Genomic DNA, 15320 nt, shown 5'->3' with positions numbered 1-15320 from the left:
CTGCAGGATGCCGTGGTGGGCAGGGTGGGGGAGGTCCGGCTCCCGCCTTGGGCAAAACACTGGTTGCAGTGGCCAGGTGCTGCCCGGAGCAAAGGAGTGAGCCACTCGCAGCCCATGGGGTGGCAAATGAGCCCCGAGCCCCTTCCCCACCCCTCCCGCTTCCCAGGATAAGGGCAGGAGCAAATGCAGGGGTCAGGGCCTTGGTGTGTGAGGGGCCCTGCTGGTGGGAGCATGGCTGTGCGTGGGGGTGAGAGTGTAGCAGAGGTGTGAGGGATGTGTCTGGGAGGAGCTGCGTGCTGGGGATGTGTGTGGGGGAGGGCTGTGTATGAGGTGGATAGGTGTTGGGGGTGCATGATGGGAGTGCAAGGGGGTGTTGGGGTGTGTAGATGTGTATGATGCTGAGCTATGTGTGTGTGCTGGAAGTGTGTATGAGGACAGGAGGTGTGCGGGGGTGCAGGAGGAGGGGTGCGCTGGGGGTATAATGAGGGGTGCTCTGCAGGTACAGGAGGAGGGGTGTGCTGGGGGTATGATGAGGGTGTGGGGGGTACAGGAGGAGTGCGCTGGGGGTACAATGTGGGGTGTGGGGGTGCAGGAGGAGGGGTACACTAGGCAGTGTCCTGGGGGTCGATGAGGGTGTGGGGGTGCACTGGGGGTCCAGGGGTGTGTGCTGGGGGTCAATGAGGAGTGTAAGGGTGCACTAGGGTGCATTGGGGTGCAGGAGGAGAGGTGCACTAAGAGTGCCCTGGGGGTACAGGAGCAGGGGTGCACTGGGGGCTCCACAGGGGTACGATGAGGGGTGTGGGGTATGCTGGGGGGTGCCCTGGGGATGCTGGGGGAGTGCTCTGGGGGTATGATGAGGAGTGTGAGGGTGCAGGACAAGGGGTACACGAGGGGGTGCCCTGGGGGTGCAATGAGGGTACGATGAGGAGTGTGGGAGTGCGCTGGAGGTACAGCAGGAGGGGACTCTAGGGGGTGCCCTGAGGGTGCAGGGGGTGCTCTGGGGGTATGATGAGGAGTGTGGGAGTGCACTGAGGGTGCAGGAGGAGGGGTGCAATGAGGGGTGTGGGGGTGCGCTGGAGGTACAGCAAGAGGGAGGCGCTAGGGGGTGCCCTGGGAGCGCAGGGAGGTGCGCACGCCCAAGCTTTACAGCTCCTGTTCTCCGCCCGCGTGGCTCGGCGGGGCCCCAGCCCACTGCCCAGGGAGAGTTTCCCCCTCCGCCCCTGCAGCCTGCGGGCCGGGCAGCGCCCCCTTTAAGCGCCGGGAGGGAGCCGCCCTGCCTGTGGCTGCGCTGGGCTCTCCCCTCCCGTTGGCCCCGCCGGTCCCCGGGGTTGGAGCCAGCAGCAGCAGCAGGCGCCGCCGCGGAGGCGCAGGCCGGGTCCGAGGAGGGGCGCCGCGGGGTGCCGAGCGCACGGCCGCCGGGGACTCCAGCTGCGCCCTGCCGGCTCCTGCCAGCGCCCCGAGTTCGGAGCCCCCGGGAGCCCGCGGCGAGTCAGGTTGGTCTCCCTCCTTCCCCGTCCACGCGGGCTCTGCAGCGCTGCCTGCCTGAGGGGCGGCCACAGGCGGGAGGCGCAGCCCCCGATCCGGGACGCCGGGGGAGGGCCCGGCCCGGGCGTCCTCCTCCCTCTGCTGCAGCCCTGTTGGGGCCCCCCAGGCGGGCGATGGGTCCCTCCCCCTCCCGGCCGGCCAGCCCTGGCGCAGAGGCAGCGCTCGGAGCAGGTGTTGCGGACGGAGCCTTTCCCCAGAGCTGCTGGCTTCCTGCTACTGCGGGGCGGTGGACGCCACGGTGAGGGGCGCGAGGTGGCTCCGCGCGGAGAGGGCTGGGCGGGGAGCAGCGGACGGAGGGATCCTGGGGGTGCAGGGGGACCACGTGCGGGCGCTGCGGGGAGCGATGGCGGGGCTGTGTGGTGCAGGGGTTAGAGCGGGGGTGGGCTGGACGTCAGGACTCCTGGATTCTATTCCTGGCTCTTGGAGGCTGTGGGGGCGCAGGTGGCAGGGGCTGAGGAGACCTGGTTTGAATTCCCAGCTCTGTCCTGCTTCCTGAGTGAGCCTGGGCAGTCACTGCCCCGCTCCGTCTCAGGTTCCCTGCCTGCGCAATGCAAGTGCCCCATGTCCAGCACTTCGCGCTGAGCGCCTGTTAGGGCTGGATGGGGTGTATGTGGGGGCAGGGGCACAGAGTCCAGGTCAGACTGGGGCTACCAGGCCCTCCCGGGGGCGGAGGCAGAGATGTCCGAACCAGGCGCTCCGGCCTTCGGGGCTGTACTATGCAGTTAAGTCTCTTAGGAGAGTGGCCGGCTTTCCCAGCGTCAGCACTTCCCTAGGCGGCTCCCGAGCCAGCCTGCAGGGGACGGGATGGAGACAGGCTCTGCCTGCTGCTCCCCTATCTCAGCGCCACCCCTGTCTCTGGTAGCACTGTAGTACTGAGGGGTCTGGATGCCGGGGGCTGGGCTGGGGGAGCAGAGGGCCCCAGCACCCCCTGTCTACTCTGACGTGTCCAATGTGGAAAAGTGTTTGGGCAAGAAAACTGGGTCCCCAAGGGCTGATTCTGGCAGATCTAGGATCTGAGCAAGCGTGCGGGGGGCGGTGGGGAGAGTAGCTTAACTCCCTGCAACCTCCCTGTTGCCTGCAGTGTCCTCCTGTCCCATCGCTCTCCTCCCCCCATCTGGTGGCAGGCCCCTGGGGAAGGCATAGATGGCCGATCCTGAGGCGTTTGGGGCTGGGAGCCATGCTAGTGCGGAATAGGGAGTGGAGGAGAGGATTGCAGGGGCAGACCTCCGGGGGGAAGACTGCAGGGGTGCGGGCTAGATAGTGGGGGGGGGAGGCTTCTAGGGTAGAGCCAGGGGCAACTGCAGGGAAGGCAGGTTGCCCCCCACCATGGCCATCGCCCCCCAGTCTCCAACCTCCCATCCAGCAACGCCATGTACTGCCTTGCTGGCCTTGATTCCCTTCCTCCTGCTTCCCCCAGTGCAGGCGGCTCGTTGTGGGGTCTGTCCCAGCCCCAGAGGGAGGCATTTTTAATCATGCTGCGTTCACAGTTGCACCCAGTGCTGACCTTGACAACCAGCAGCTCGCCTGGGCTCTGGGGTGAGGGGGCAGGACTCTGGCCTTCCCAGCTGACTTCTGTTTTGCCTGTCATCTGATCCCATAAGACGCTTTTGCAGCCTTTCAAGTGTGCAGCAGTTCCCAGGCTGGCACCGGCCCCAGCCCCGCCAGCCAGCCACAGCCTCGCTGGAGTTTGATTTAAAGGGACAACGTGCGACCTTTGGCCAGTGGGGAGCAGGGAGCACATCCTGTGAGAACAGCGCTGTCTCGGAAAGGAGCAGCATCTCAGGGGGTGTCCCACCACCCTCCAGGAAACCTAGAGACACCAGGCCTCTGCCACTGAAACGGGAGGTGTGTGCGACGCCTCGCTCCTCTGTTCTCACCAGGTGTCACCTAACTGGATTATTCTGCACTCTGCATTGCTGTGGTGCCCGCACAGGTGTTACCTGCTCGATGGAATGCGCGTTATTCTGGTCAATCAGTAACGAGACCTTCCATTTCTCTAGGGAATTATATCAAAGTCCATCCACTCATCCCCATACACACGCAAACCCATCCAGCCACCCCTGTACACACCCACCCACCCATCCACCCACACTTACCCATCCATCCATCCCTTGTATACACACCCCCCCCCAATCCACCCATCCCAACCACCCCATACACACACACCCATTCATGTACACACACACTCATCCACCCCGTACACACACACCCATTCATGTACACACACTCATCCACCCACCCACCCCTCCACTCCGTACACACCCCCCCATCCACCCACCCATCCATCCCCATACACACACACACACCCATCCCCATACACACACACCTGTCTGCTCATCAATCCATCCCTGTACACACACACCCCCATCCACCCACCCATCCCTGTACACACACACCCCCATCCACCCATCCATCCCCGTACACACACACCCATCCATCCCTGTACACACACACACACACACACCCATCCCTGTACACACACACACACACCCATCCATCCATCCATCCCCGTACGCATGCACACACACACACCCCCACCCATCCATCCCCGTATGCACGCACGCACACCCATCCACACACGCACCCATCCATCTATCTATCAATCCATCCATCCATCACACACACACATCTATCCATCCATCCCCACACACACATCCATCCATCTGTCCATCCCTATATCTACCGTTCTATTTCTCTATCCCCCTATGCACCCACCCACCATCAAAATGCAGCTGCCTCTGTGGAATAACACTACTCAATGGGGAGGGGTAAGTGGTTTTTTTCAGGGGGGACGGGAGTGAAGAAAATCTTCCCCAAGTGACACCCACCAAGGAGGCAGAACTGGAATGTGCTTTGGCCGGGACACTGGGATTAGCACTTACAGGATCACAGGATTTTTTTAAATGACTGCGATGGGCCGTTAGTCTTGGTGGAGGGCTGAGTGCTCACAGATCTTGCAGCAGGATTTCTTTGGGAATGGGCAGTGATTCTATCCTCTAGGGGCAGTTCAGTCCCCCACCCACCCATACATGCCATGCTGAGAAGCTGTTGGTTCCTTTGGCTAAGGACACAGCTGGGCACAGAAGCTGGCAGCATGCCCTGGGCCTTCCCTACCTGGCTAAGGACCATTGACACCTGCCTTACAGAGGGAGGTGAACACCACCTGTGTAGGGAAGTGGGAGATGTGTTGGCAGATATTTTCGTGGGGGTGTTGGCTGTAGGCTGCAGTGGGGGGCGGCTGGCCAGGCAGGGGAGATGCTAAGAGGTAACAATAATTGTAGTTGTGTTATTTCTTGGTCCTCCCCTGCTACCTGCAGCTCCTCTTGGTCTGGAACTGTCATGACCCCATGCCCCACAGTGTTCCTGAAGAGGTCAAATCAGGCTCTTTCCAGCACTGACCTGTGCTGTGTCCCCCCCCACCCCCCCGCCCTCCACACACACATCGGCCCCCTGCAGCTTGACCCATGGCCGGTCGCTGTTATGGCTGTGATGGCCCTGCAGCCAGGGTTGGGTCCCCCTGGCCGCGTGTACTCAAGCTGATTTGACTTAATTGTTCAGTCCGGGATTCCGAGAGTCACAGGGTCCATCGCTGGAGAGAAACCAGGACCTGCCACATTTCTCCCCCTGCCCCCCTGCCTTCTCCTAAAACTGTATTGTCACGAGGAATTTATAGTGTGGACGGATCTAGAGGTCACAGTTCGACCAGCCCTGCCAGGCGCTGTGCAAACCTGGAAGAAGCTGCCAGGCTAAAAGACAAGACCTCAGTGATTCAATTTCAAGCCGTCCAGCATGATCGTGGGTGGGGGTGGATTGTTTGGTTTTGCGGGGGCAGGGGAGTTGTTTGGCTAACGAATGTACGCAAATGACCCCCCAGCTCCGGTACAAAAGTGACCGGATGATGTTCAGAGCTGTTGGCACGCTTGCCTGCATCTGCCGCTAACCAAAGCCGCTCTCAGCTTCACTAGAAATGGGGCCTGAGCTAAGGCGTTGATTTCATGGGGCGTTAGATGGGGCCCGGGGACAGCAGAGCCATGAAAAGTCAAATCTGATTCTGAGTGTTCTGCTGCGTCTCGGCTCCCGTGCGACTGGCCTACCCGTGACTCCCAGATCGGGAACTGGTTCCCGTCGTGTTCAGGTTTCGAAGGGTCAGATGCTGTGGGGGGAGGCTCCCCCATGAGCTGCAGGGGGCCCCTGCGTCCCATGGAGTCACTGCTGTGCCATCTCCATGACGGTGGGCAGAAATTACAGGCTTCCTTCCCCAGCAGCGATGCTGGCCTGTCCCCGGGCTCCGGCGCTGAGCTCTTCTGGCTGCCAGACGGGTGCTGCGAGCCCCGGACCTGCGGTGTGGGCACGTGCCCTGATGGCTGCAGGCATCGGCTGGGCTGGAGGACTGAAAAGCAGGCGTCCCTGTGGCTGAGATGCTAGGGCCCTTGCAGAGCCGGTTTATGCTTTGCACGCGCCACCCAAGGTGGATCATGGTCAACTGGTGGAGGTTGCACGTTGCTCTGGGATGGGCAGGAAGCTGCGTCTCTTACCTACGGTCCATGGGTCCTAGCCCTGCACCCCTGAGAGCAGCTTCCAGGCAGCAAGGGCACAGATTGATTTCCAGCATAGCGGGGTGACGCGGCCACGTCTTCAGCTCAGGGCATGGAATGGCCTCTGGGCAGCAGGGGGTCGTGGCGGGTGGCACTGATGGCATAACGCAGCGTCGGTGCTGGGCTGTGGTGGTTTGATTCCCTGAGCAAAAGCCACGAGGTGGCCACCTGCCTACCCAGCAGCCACCTCACTAGGCTCAGCCCTGCCTGGCAGAGGAGAAGGATGTTATGTATGCGTAGATGTTACCTTTCTAAACACTGGAACCAAGGAGTCCTGGCGCCCAGGCCCCTGCTGTAACCACTAGACTACACTCCCCAAGCAAGAGATGGGGATAGGTCCCAGACTCCCAGGAGTCCTGGCTCCCAGCCCCACAAATCCCATCCCTGTCCCAGAACTGGGGAGAGAACCCAGGAATCCTGGCTCCCAGCTCCCCACCACCAGCAGGCAGCTCCCGGCACTGGGGCCTGCCCAGTGCCTCCCCAGCTGGCTAACTGCACCTCCATGTGGGAGCCCTGATGACGGGGGCTGCCCCCCACACAGCCTAGGGAGCTGATGCCACGGGAAAAGAGGCCGTGTTTTCTTGGCTTCATCTTCTCCTTCTCCTCCAGTCTAAGGAGGCAGCTGCTTCCAAGCAGTCGCATGGGGGAATTTTCTGCTTTTTGATCTAAAGGAAAGTGAAAGCTGCTTTGGCTGGAGCAGCCCAGCCCAGGGGCGTGTGGGACAGCCAGCGTGGGGGGGAACAGAATCCGTTCCAGGAGGGCTCAAAAGTTCGGATCCAGTGGTATTTCTTGCCCTCGTTCCCCATGGACTCCCAGGGCAGAGAGCTCACTGATTGCCTGATTCAGATGCACACCCGTGGTGCCTGGAGTAGCTCCAGAAGATGCCCTGTGCTGGCTCCATAATTGCTTTGGGAAGTTGATGTCACTTAATCACAGCCAGTGCAGGGAAGCCATTGCACAAGCCGCATCAGCTGTGATGCCGCAGTCCATTCCCTTGGCAGAGGAGCAGGACAGGACCGGGAAATAATTCCTTGGGTGGTCGGGGGGGAGGGAAGACAGGAGGATCAAATTCAAAGGGGGATTCAGTCCCAGATGTGAGGGTGGGGCCTGGCAGCCCTGCTTTGCTGAGCTTCTGGCTGGCGGAGGTTAGTGGGGGTCATTCTGTTCTCCTTTGCACCCGCTGACCCTCATGGACTGCCCGGGGGTGGCACAGTGCAGCGTTTGGCCTCTTCTGTGTCAAATCAAATGATAGCAAACAGATAATCCAGCGGTGATGGGGCTTGGGCACCGATCCAGCGAGCATTCTCAAGTTACTTGCATCAGAACGACACACAGCCCTTTTAGTCCATAGCTCCCAAAGCACCTCACTTTCCAGGGGTGGGAAACTGAGGCACGGATGTGGCTTGCCTAGGGTCACATGGCCAGTCAGTGGTCATACTGCCTCAGTCTGGTCTGCTCCTCGTGCATGGGGCAAGCCGCAATTGACTCCACAGGACTCTGGGGGAGAGGAAGTATGGTCTAGGGGTTAAAGCACTAACTGGGGCTGTGGGAGATTTGGGTTCAATTCCCAGCTCTGCCACAGACTTTCAGTGTGGTCTCAGCCAAGCTACTCTCTGTGCCTCCGTTTTCCCTCTGTGAAATGAGATGTGAGCCCTGCCCTGCCCTGTTGTTCAGTAGATCCATAAAAGGTGGTGGGTTGAGCTGCTCAGATGCTGTGGCGGTGGGGGGGAGAGTCAGCTGGGAACATAGCCCTGGGACTGAAATATTTCAAACTCCTCTGTTGTCCTGACATTGCACGTCATACAGATTATTGATATTCTCCAGGCTGTCTCATGGAAACACACTCCTCAGCCACATGCTGCTCACGGCGCCGCAGATCCTTCAGCCCAGGCGGACCTAGTCTGATCTCTTCCATAATGCAGGCCAGAGAACTGAAGGGGTAATGAAATCCAGACAGTTTGCTTTTCTGCTGTAGGCCGCTGGGTGGCATTGTATGCGTGGCTGTGGGTGAGTGGGGCATTTGCTGGAGCCAGACAAAGCAAACCTAGGGCAAGTGCTTCCAACCAAAAAACTTTGCTCAATAAAGAGTTAAGGCTGGAAGTGTGGTTTGGGGGGCCCGGCAAACTCCCCACTGCAACATTACTCCAAATTTGACACCGTTATGCTAGAAAGTCTGGAAATGAACAGCCAAGCCAGTGCCTGCCCCACCCCTGCCCCTCCCCATCTGATCCTGTCCCCTCATTCATCCTACCCACATAACCTTAACTCTGCCCCCTGAAATTTGCTAAGATACATGCAAAGGTAGAAATAAGTAGTGCCTGGAAGATCATTGAGTCTCATACCCTATTCAAGGGAGCTGCTCCCAATAGGCTGCAGCCCACACCCTGCAAGCAATCTTCGTAAATTCACTTACCCGGGCAAGGCCCATAACGTTCCCTGCTAGCAAAAAAGCAACGTGCAAGAGTTACTCTGCAATGTAGTTAAAATACAGAGGTCAATTGGTGTGAACGTAAAACCTACACAGCCATAGAATCATAGACTTTAAGGTCAGAAGGGACCATTATGATCATCTAGTCTGACCTCCTGCACAACGCAAGCCACAGAATCTCACCCACCAACTCCTGTAACAAACCCCTAACTTATGTCTGAGCTATTGAAGTCCTCAAATCGTGGTTTAAAGACTTCAAGGTGCAGAGAATCCTCCAGCAAGTGACCCATGCCCCACGCTGCAGAGGAAGGCGAAAAACCCCAGGGTCTCTGCCAATCTGCCCTGGGGGAAAATTCCATCCCAACCCCAAATAAACGGTGATCAGCTAAACCCTGAGCATGTGGGCAAGATTCACCAATCAGACACCCAGGAAAGAATTCTCCGTAGTAACTCAGATCCCACCCTACCTAACATCCCATCACAGGCCATTGGGCATATATACCGCTAGTAGTCGAAGATCAATTAATTGCCAAAATTAGGCTATCGCATCACATCATCTCTTCCATAAACTTATCAAGCTTTGTCTTGAAGGCTGTTCCAGAACTTCACTCCTCTGATGGTTAGAAACCTTCATCTAATTTCAAGTCTAAACTTGAAGTCTAAACTTCCTGTTCTTGTGTCCACATTGGTACTGAGCTTAAATAATACTGCTCCCTCCATGGTATTTATCCCTCTGATATATTTATAGAGAGCAATCGTATCTCCCCTCAGCCTTCTTTTAGTTAGGCTAAACAAGCCAAGCTCTTTGAGTCATCTTTCATAAGACAGGTTTTCCGTTCCTCGGATCATCCTAGTAGCCCTTCTTGGTACCTGTTCCAGTTTGAATTCATCCTTCTTAAACATGGGAGACCAGAACTGCACACAGTATTCCAGGTGAGGTCTCACCAGCACCTTATACAATGGTGCTAACACCTCCTTATCTCTACTGGAAATGCCTAGTCTGATGCATCCCAAGACCACGTTAGCTTTTTTCATGGCCATATCACATTGGCGGCTCATAGTCCTCCTGTGATCAACCAATAGAATCATAGAATATCAGGGTTGGAAGGGACCCCAGAAGGTCATCTAGTCCAACCCCCTGCTCGAAGCAGGACCAATTCCCAGTTAAATCATCCCAGCCAGGGCTTTGTCAAGCCTGACCTTAAAAACCTCTAAGGAAGGAGATTCTACCACCTCCCTAGGTAACGCATTCCAGTGTTTCACCACCCTCTTAGTGAAAAAGTTTTTCCTAATATCCAATCTAAACCTCCCCCACTGCAACTTGAGACCATTACTCCTCGTTCTGTCATCTGCTACCATTGAGAACAGTCTAGAGCCATCCTCTTTGGAACCCCCTTTCAGGTAGTTGAAAGCAGCTATCAAATCCCCCCTCATTCTTCTCTTCTGCAGGCTAAACAATCCCAGCTCCCTCAGCCTCTCCTCATAACTCATGTGTTCCAGACCCCTAATCATTTTTGATACTCCGAGGTCCTTCTCCTCCTCTGTTACTTCCAAGTGATGCGTCCCCAGTTTGTAACAAAAATTCTTGTTTTTAGTCCCTAAATGCATGACCTTGCACTTTTCGCTATTCAATTTCATCCTGTTACTATTACTCCAGTTTACAAGATCTTCCAGTATGCTATCCTGGTCCTTCTCTGTATTGTCAATACCTCCCAGCTTTGTGTCATCCGCAAACTTTTTTAGCACATTCCCGCTTTTTGTGCCAAGGTCAGTAATAAAAAGATTAAATAAGATTGATCCCAAAACCAATCCCTGTGGAACTCCACTAGTAACCTCCTTCCAGTCTGACAGTTCACCTTTCAGTGTGACCTGCTGTAGTCTCCCCTTTAACCAGTTCCTTATCCACCTTTCAATTTTCATATTGATCCCCATCTTTTCCAATTTAGCTAATAATTCTCCATGTGGAACCGTATCAAATGCCTTAGTGAAATTGAGGTAAATTAGATCCACTGCATTCCCTTTGTCTAAAAAATCGTTACCTTCTCAAAGAAGGAGATCAGGTTGGTTTGACACGATCTATCTTTTGTAAAGCTGTGTTGTATTTTGTCCCATTTACCATTGACCTCAATGTCCTTAACTACTTTGCCTTCAAAATTTTTTCCAAGACCTTGCATACTACAGATGTCAAACTAACAGGCCTGTAGTTACCTGGATCACTTTTTTTACCTTTCTTAAAAATAGGAACTATGTTAGCAATTCTCCAGTCATATGGTACAACCCCTGAGTTTACAGATTGATTAAAAATTCTTGCTAATGGGCTTGCAATTTCATGTGCCAGTTCCTTTAATATTCTTGGATGAAGATTATCCGGTCCCCTGATTTAGTCCCATTAAGATGTTCGAGTTTGGCTTCTACCTCGGATGTGGTAATATCTACCTCCATATCCTCATTCCCATTTGTCGTCCTACCATTATCCCTACGCTCCTCATTAGCCTCGTTAAAGACTGAGGCAAAGTATTTGTTTAGATATTGCGTCATGCCTAGATTATCCTTAACCTCCACTCCATCCTCAGTGTTAAGCGGTCCCACTGCATAATAGCAAAGAGCTCGTTCACAGAAATATTCTTCGCTACCCACACAGCAGCCTGTGACATGAGAGAGAGCTCTGGCCTAACAACGTGCCCCTGCTATATTCCTTCTGAAATTATTATTACATGTTTAATAAGCAGTATGTAGCCCGCTGCAGCGTATGGTGGTAATGGAACAGAGCAAGGGAGCAGATTTCGCCTCAATGAGCAGTGTGAGTCGGGGTAGTGCGGCGAACGATGGAGCATCGTCACACCCTGCCTGGATCTCTTTATTGTTCATTTCCAGCCGTTGACATCTGAGGGCTTTTTCAGGGGTAGAATCTGGGCAGAGGTTGTGTAAAGAGGTTTTGGGAGAGCGTTACAGCCTCTGGATTCTGCTCAACCAAACTCACCCAGTTTGAACGGAGGGCTGGGTTGGGGAATTTCCCGTGGTTTGTCTTATTAGTGAGAACCAAAGATTAAAATCAAGTGCTCCTCCAACATCCGCAGGCAGGCTTTGAGCCAGCACTTCTGGGTCTGATGCCATGCAGAGGGGAGAGGCTATTTGCTGGCCTCTTGTATGGGTTGTGCCTGGGTCCCCCTAAGGGAGCTGGGGTTGTTGCTGCAGTCCAAAGGGGTGTGGGCTGGTGGACAGAACATTGGGGCGGGACTCTGTAGATGTGGGTCACCCATTGATCTGCTGAGTGACCATGGGCAGGTCCCGTCCCGTCGCTGGGCCTCAGTTTCTCTGCCTGTCCTTTGTCTTGTCCCTTTAGATTGCTGGCTCTTTCTTGGCCCAGTGCCCAGATGTTCCAGGTTGCTGTATCGCTGTGATGCTCAGTTGACCTCAGCTTATCAGGGGAGGCTGCTTGTACTCAGACCAGAGCGGAATGGGTTCCTTCACTGTTTGCTTTACGGCCCCGCGTCATGCTGAGCTTAGAGTGGCTTTAGTGGGAGGCTGGGGAATGCCAGCGCGTTCCCAGCCGCATGGTTTGTTCTGGTCGCGACGCCGCTGCAGTCACGTACCAGAGCAGCCTCCAACCCTTCCCTTCTGCCCTCCGAGCCGCCCGCTGCGGTGGGGTAGGTGGAGAGCAATGGGGTGGGGTAGGCTTCAATCCACACTGGAAATGTGTGGGGCTTAAAGTTTTCTCTTTAGAAGATTTTAAACACGTGGGGTGAAAGCTGGGGGCTGTGGGGCCAGGATTTTACCCTTGGAGTCTTTAACATGGGGGTCAAGTCCTCTCTCTTCCCTGTCCCCTCTGTGCCCCCAAAACACCCCACCTGCTCCCCTTTCATTCCCCCTCCACACCCCACCAGTCTCCTGCTGTCCTAACCCTGCTAGACCCTGGCCCTCTTTCCTCTGCCGCGCTCTTTGCCTCTGCCACCATCTTTGTGACCCCCCCCCTGCTTCACCCCCAGACCTCTGCCCCTCGGGATTTGTCCCCTAGCCTCTTGTCGCGCCCCCCCCCCCCCACACACACACACACCCATGAGCCGGGGGCAGCAGCAGCTCAGGTTCTAATTTTAAATCCTGCTGTGTAGACGTCTTTGCTGATCTCCTCTTCCCCGCCCGACGTGGAATTTTGTTCGGGGAGTGGGGATTTCAAGGGGATTGTTTTGTGTCAAGTCAGAGCTGTGACAGGAAGCTCCTGGCTTTAGCTTGGATGATGTCGCAGCTCCATAATACAGTAATGAAGAGGCTAATGCATATGTGCGCCATTGCCCTCTGCTGGAGTACATCAGAATTGCACCCCCATGTGTCATAAGCCCTACATTGTGTGCCTTCAGTGGTGATTCTCCTTTAGCTCTGGGGGTCAGCACTCAGCTCAAAGTGCGTACAGGGGGGTCTTTCTGCACCGATTCACTCCTTCCTTCTAGCTCATCTGTAGATGTTGCCTTTCCCTTGGGGAATACAATGGTTTCATCATCCCCTTTGGTTTTGCGTGGCAGTTTTCTGCTGTCCTTTGTGTGTAGCCACTTCTGCAATGCAGCTTTGCATTCCTGCTCGGTCTCTTTGTCTCTCGCTGCTTGGAATGCAAAGGCCTTTTGTTGGCTGCTTTGCGTTCAGTTAGCATGGGGAGCAGCGCTGGCCACTGGGAACCAGCAGGGGGCACTCAATGACACAAAACCTGGCTATTCTTGTGCGCCCTACATTAAAGGAGACAGCTAAGAAGTGGCTGACATTAAAATATGTAAATAAATAAAAATAAACTCAGCCCAAGTTGCTAATATGAGGTCAGGCACTGGAGTTCTCAGTGCTGCTACATTAATCCCCAATTGCAATTTGGCCCTGTTGTGTTAGGTGCTGTGCAAATGGGTCATGAGCGACTGTCCCTGGCCAAAGAGCATACCACCGAATCAGCTGAGGGGTAGGAGCTGAAGTGAGTTGCCAGGGCTCTCACGGTAGGTCAGTGGTAGAGCTGGAATTAGAACCCAGGTGTCCTGACCCCTTGCCTACTGCTCTGCCCACTGGGTGGCACTGCCTCGCTAATTGCTCCGTTGTAACTGAGCTGATCTTCGTGACGGGGGTTCACAGCAGCTGGCCAGGAAGCAGTTTCCTCAACCCACAAATAGTTTTGAGAGTTCACGTTTTTCTCCCAACTCAAGTGAGGAGGAAAAGTGGAAATCTTGGAAAAATTTGCAAATTGAAACACTTTTTTGTTTTGGGTCAATCGAAATGTTTCCTTTTAAAATATTTCCTTGTCCCTCTCCGCTTGGCACTGGTGAGGCCCCAGCGGGAGTGCTGTGTCCAGTTCTGGGCCCACAGGAGAGTAACAAAAACGATCAATGGTTTAGAAAACCTGACCTGTGAGGAAAGGTTAAGAAAACTGGGCATGTTTAGTCTTGAGAAAAGAAGCCGGAGGGGGAACCTGGTAATCGTCTTCCAGTACATTAAGGGCTGTGATAAGGAGGATGCAGATAGATTGTTCTCCGTGTCCACTGACAGTAGGACAAGAAGCAATGGGCTTAAGCTGCAGCAAGTGCGATTTAGGTTCGATATTAGGAAAAACTGTTGAACTCTCCCAATAGTTCAGCTCTGGAACAAGCCTCCAAGGGGGGTTGTGGAATCCCTGTGTCACGGAGTCCCTGGGCGATGCTCTGGAACTGCTCCCCATGAAGCCAGTCAGGACTCTGGGGTAGTCGCCTTTCTGTGAGCAGCCTGTCTTCAGGACACACAGCTCACCCGGCTTCCACCTTCCTGGGTCTGACCTCGGAGCATTCAGCATCCTCTGCCTCTCCGTGTGCTTCCCCCAGCGAGTCCGCTCAGGCGGGGCTCCTGGGGAAGCCAGAGGGTCCTGCACCCCAACTTCGCAGTCAGACGTGACTCTCAGCCAGCCAGTAAAACAGAAGGTTTATTAGACGACAGGAACATGGTCTAAAACAGAGCTTGCAGGTGCAGAGAACGGGACCCCTCAGCTGGGTCCATTTTGGGGGGCAGTGAGCCGGACAACCACGTCTGCACTTCACTCCATGTCCCAGCCAGCCCCAAACTGAAAACCCCCTCCAGTCCCTCCTCCTCTGGGCTTTGTTCCTTTCCCGGGCCAGGTGGTCACCTGATTCCTTTGTTCTCCAACCCTTTAGCTCTCACCTTGCAGGGGGGAAGGGCCCAGGCCATCAGTTGCCAGGAAACAGGGTGTTGGCCATTCTCTGTGTCCAGACCCCTGCACACACCTGCCCTCTAGGGCTCTGCAATGATCATACACCCTTACCCCACCCCCTAGATACTTAAGAACTGCCTAGGGGAAACTGAGGCACCCCCACACTATTCAGAGGAAACATTAAGAACAGTCCCACTTCGTCACATCTCTCCCCCCTTCGAGATCGAACTGAGCGGGGTCACTTTAGCCGGTGACCTGGGGAAGTTCGAAGCCACCAACGTTCCCATGGATGCCCCAGCATCTCTCCCATTCCTTGGTAGGAGTTACACCAGGCCCTTCCATTTTCACACCCTCCCTTAGGTCAGGGGTGGTCGATAGCACTCGCAGGCCGCATGTGGGAAGGTTTATGCAGCCCATGCCCTTTGGCCACCCCAAGAATGTCTCCCCATTGACCATCACCTTCTGATCCCACTGGAGGTCCGAGGGGCCTGGCCCCAGGACACTCCACACAGACATATAGGTTGGGGTCAGGAGTGGGAGCCTGTCCACATCCCCAACCATCTGGCTGGCGGAGTCTATGGCCTTG

General features: G+C 55.5%; 1 protein-coding gene across 3 annotated transcripts in view; it reads left to right on the top strand.

Annotated features, from left to right (window-relative positions):
- Nucleotides 1–1313: 1313 nt before the first annotated feature.
- The window catches only part of SEMA3B (semaphorin 3B), a 42554-nt gene continuing 28547 nt past the window's right edge, over nt 1314–15320 (top strand). The window contains exons 1-2 of one of the 3 annotated variants that reach the window (XM_048858375.2): nt 1607–1783; nt 7965–8079. The gene's annotated coding sequence lies outside the window, so the exon portion shown is untranslated. Of the gene's footprint in view, nt 1494–1563; nt 1784–7964; nt 8080–15320 lie in introns of those variants that run through there. The other 2 variants (XM_048858376.2, XM_048858377.2) reach the window with 2 other exon arrangements.

Source organism: Caretta caretta, chromosome 7, assembly GCF_965140235.1.
Source record: "Caretta caretta isolate rCarCar2 chromosome 7, rCarCar1.hap1, whole genome shotgun sequence".
Classification (NCBI taxonomy): Eukaryota; Metazoa; Chordata; order Testudines; family Cheloniidae; genus Caretta; species Caretta caretta.
This window is presented reverse-complemented; position numbering and strand designations above follow the sequence as displayed.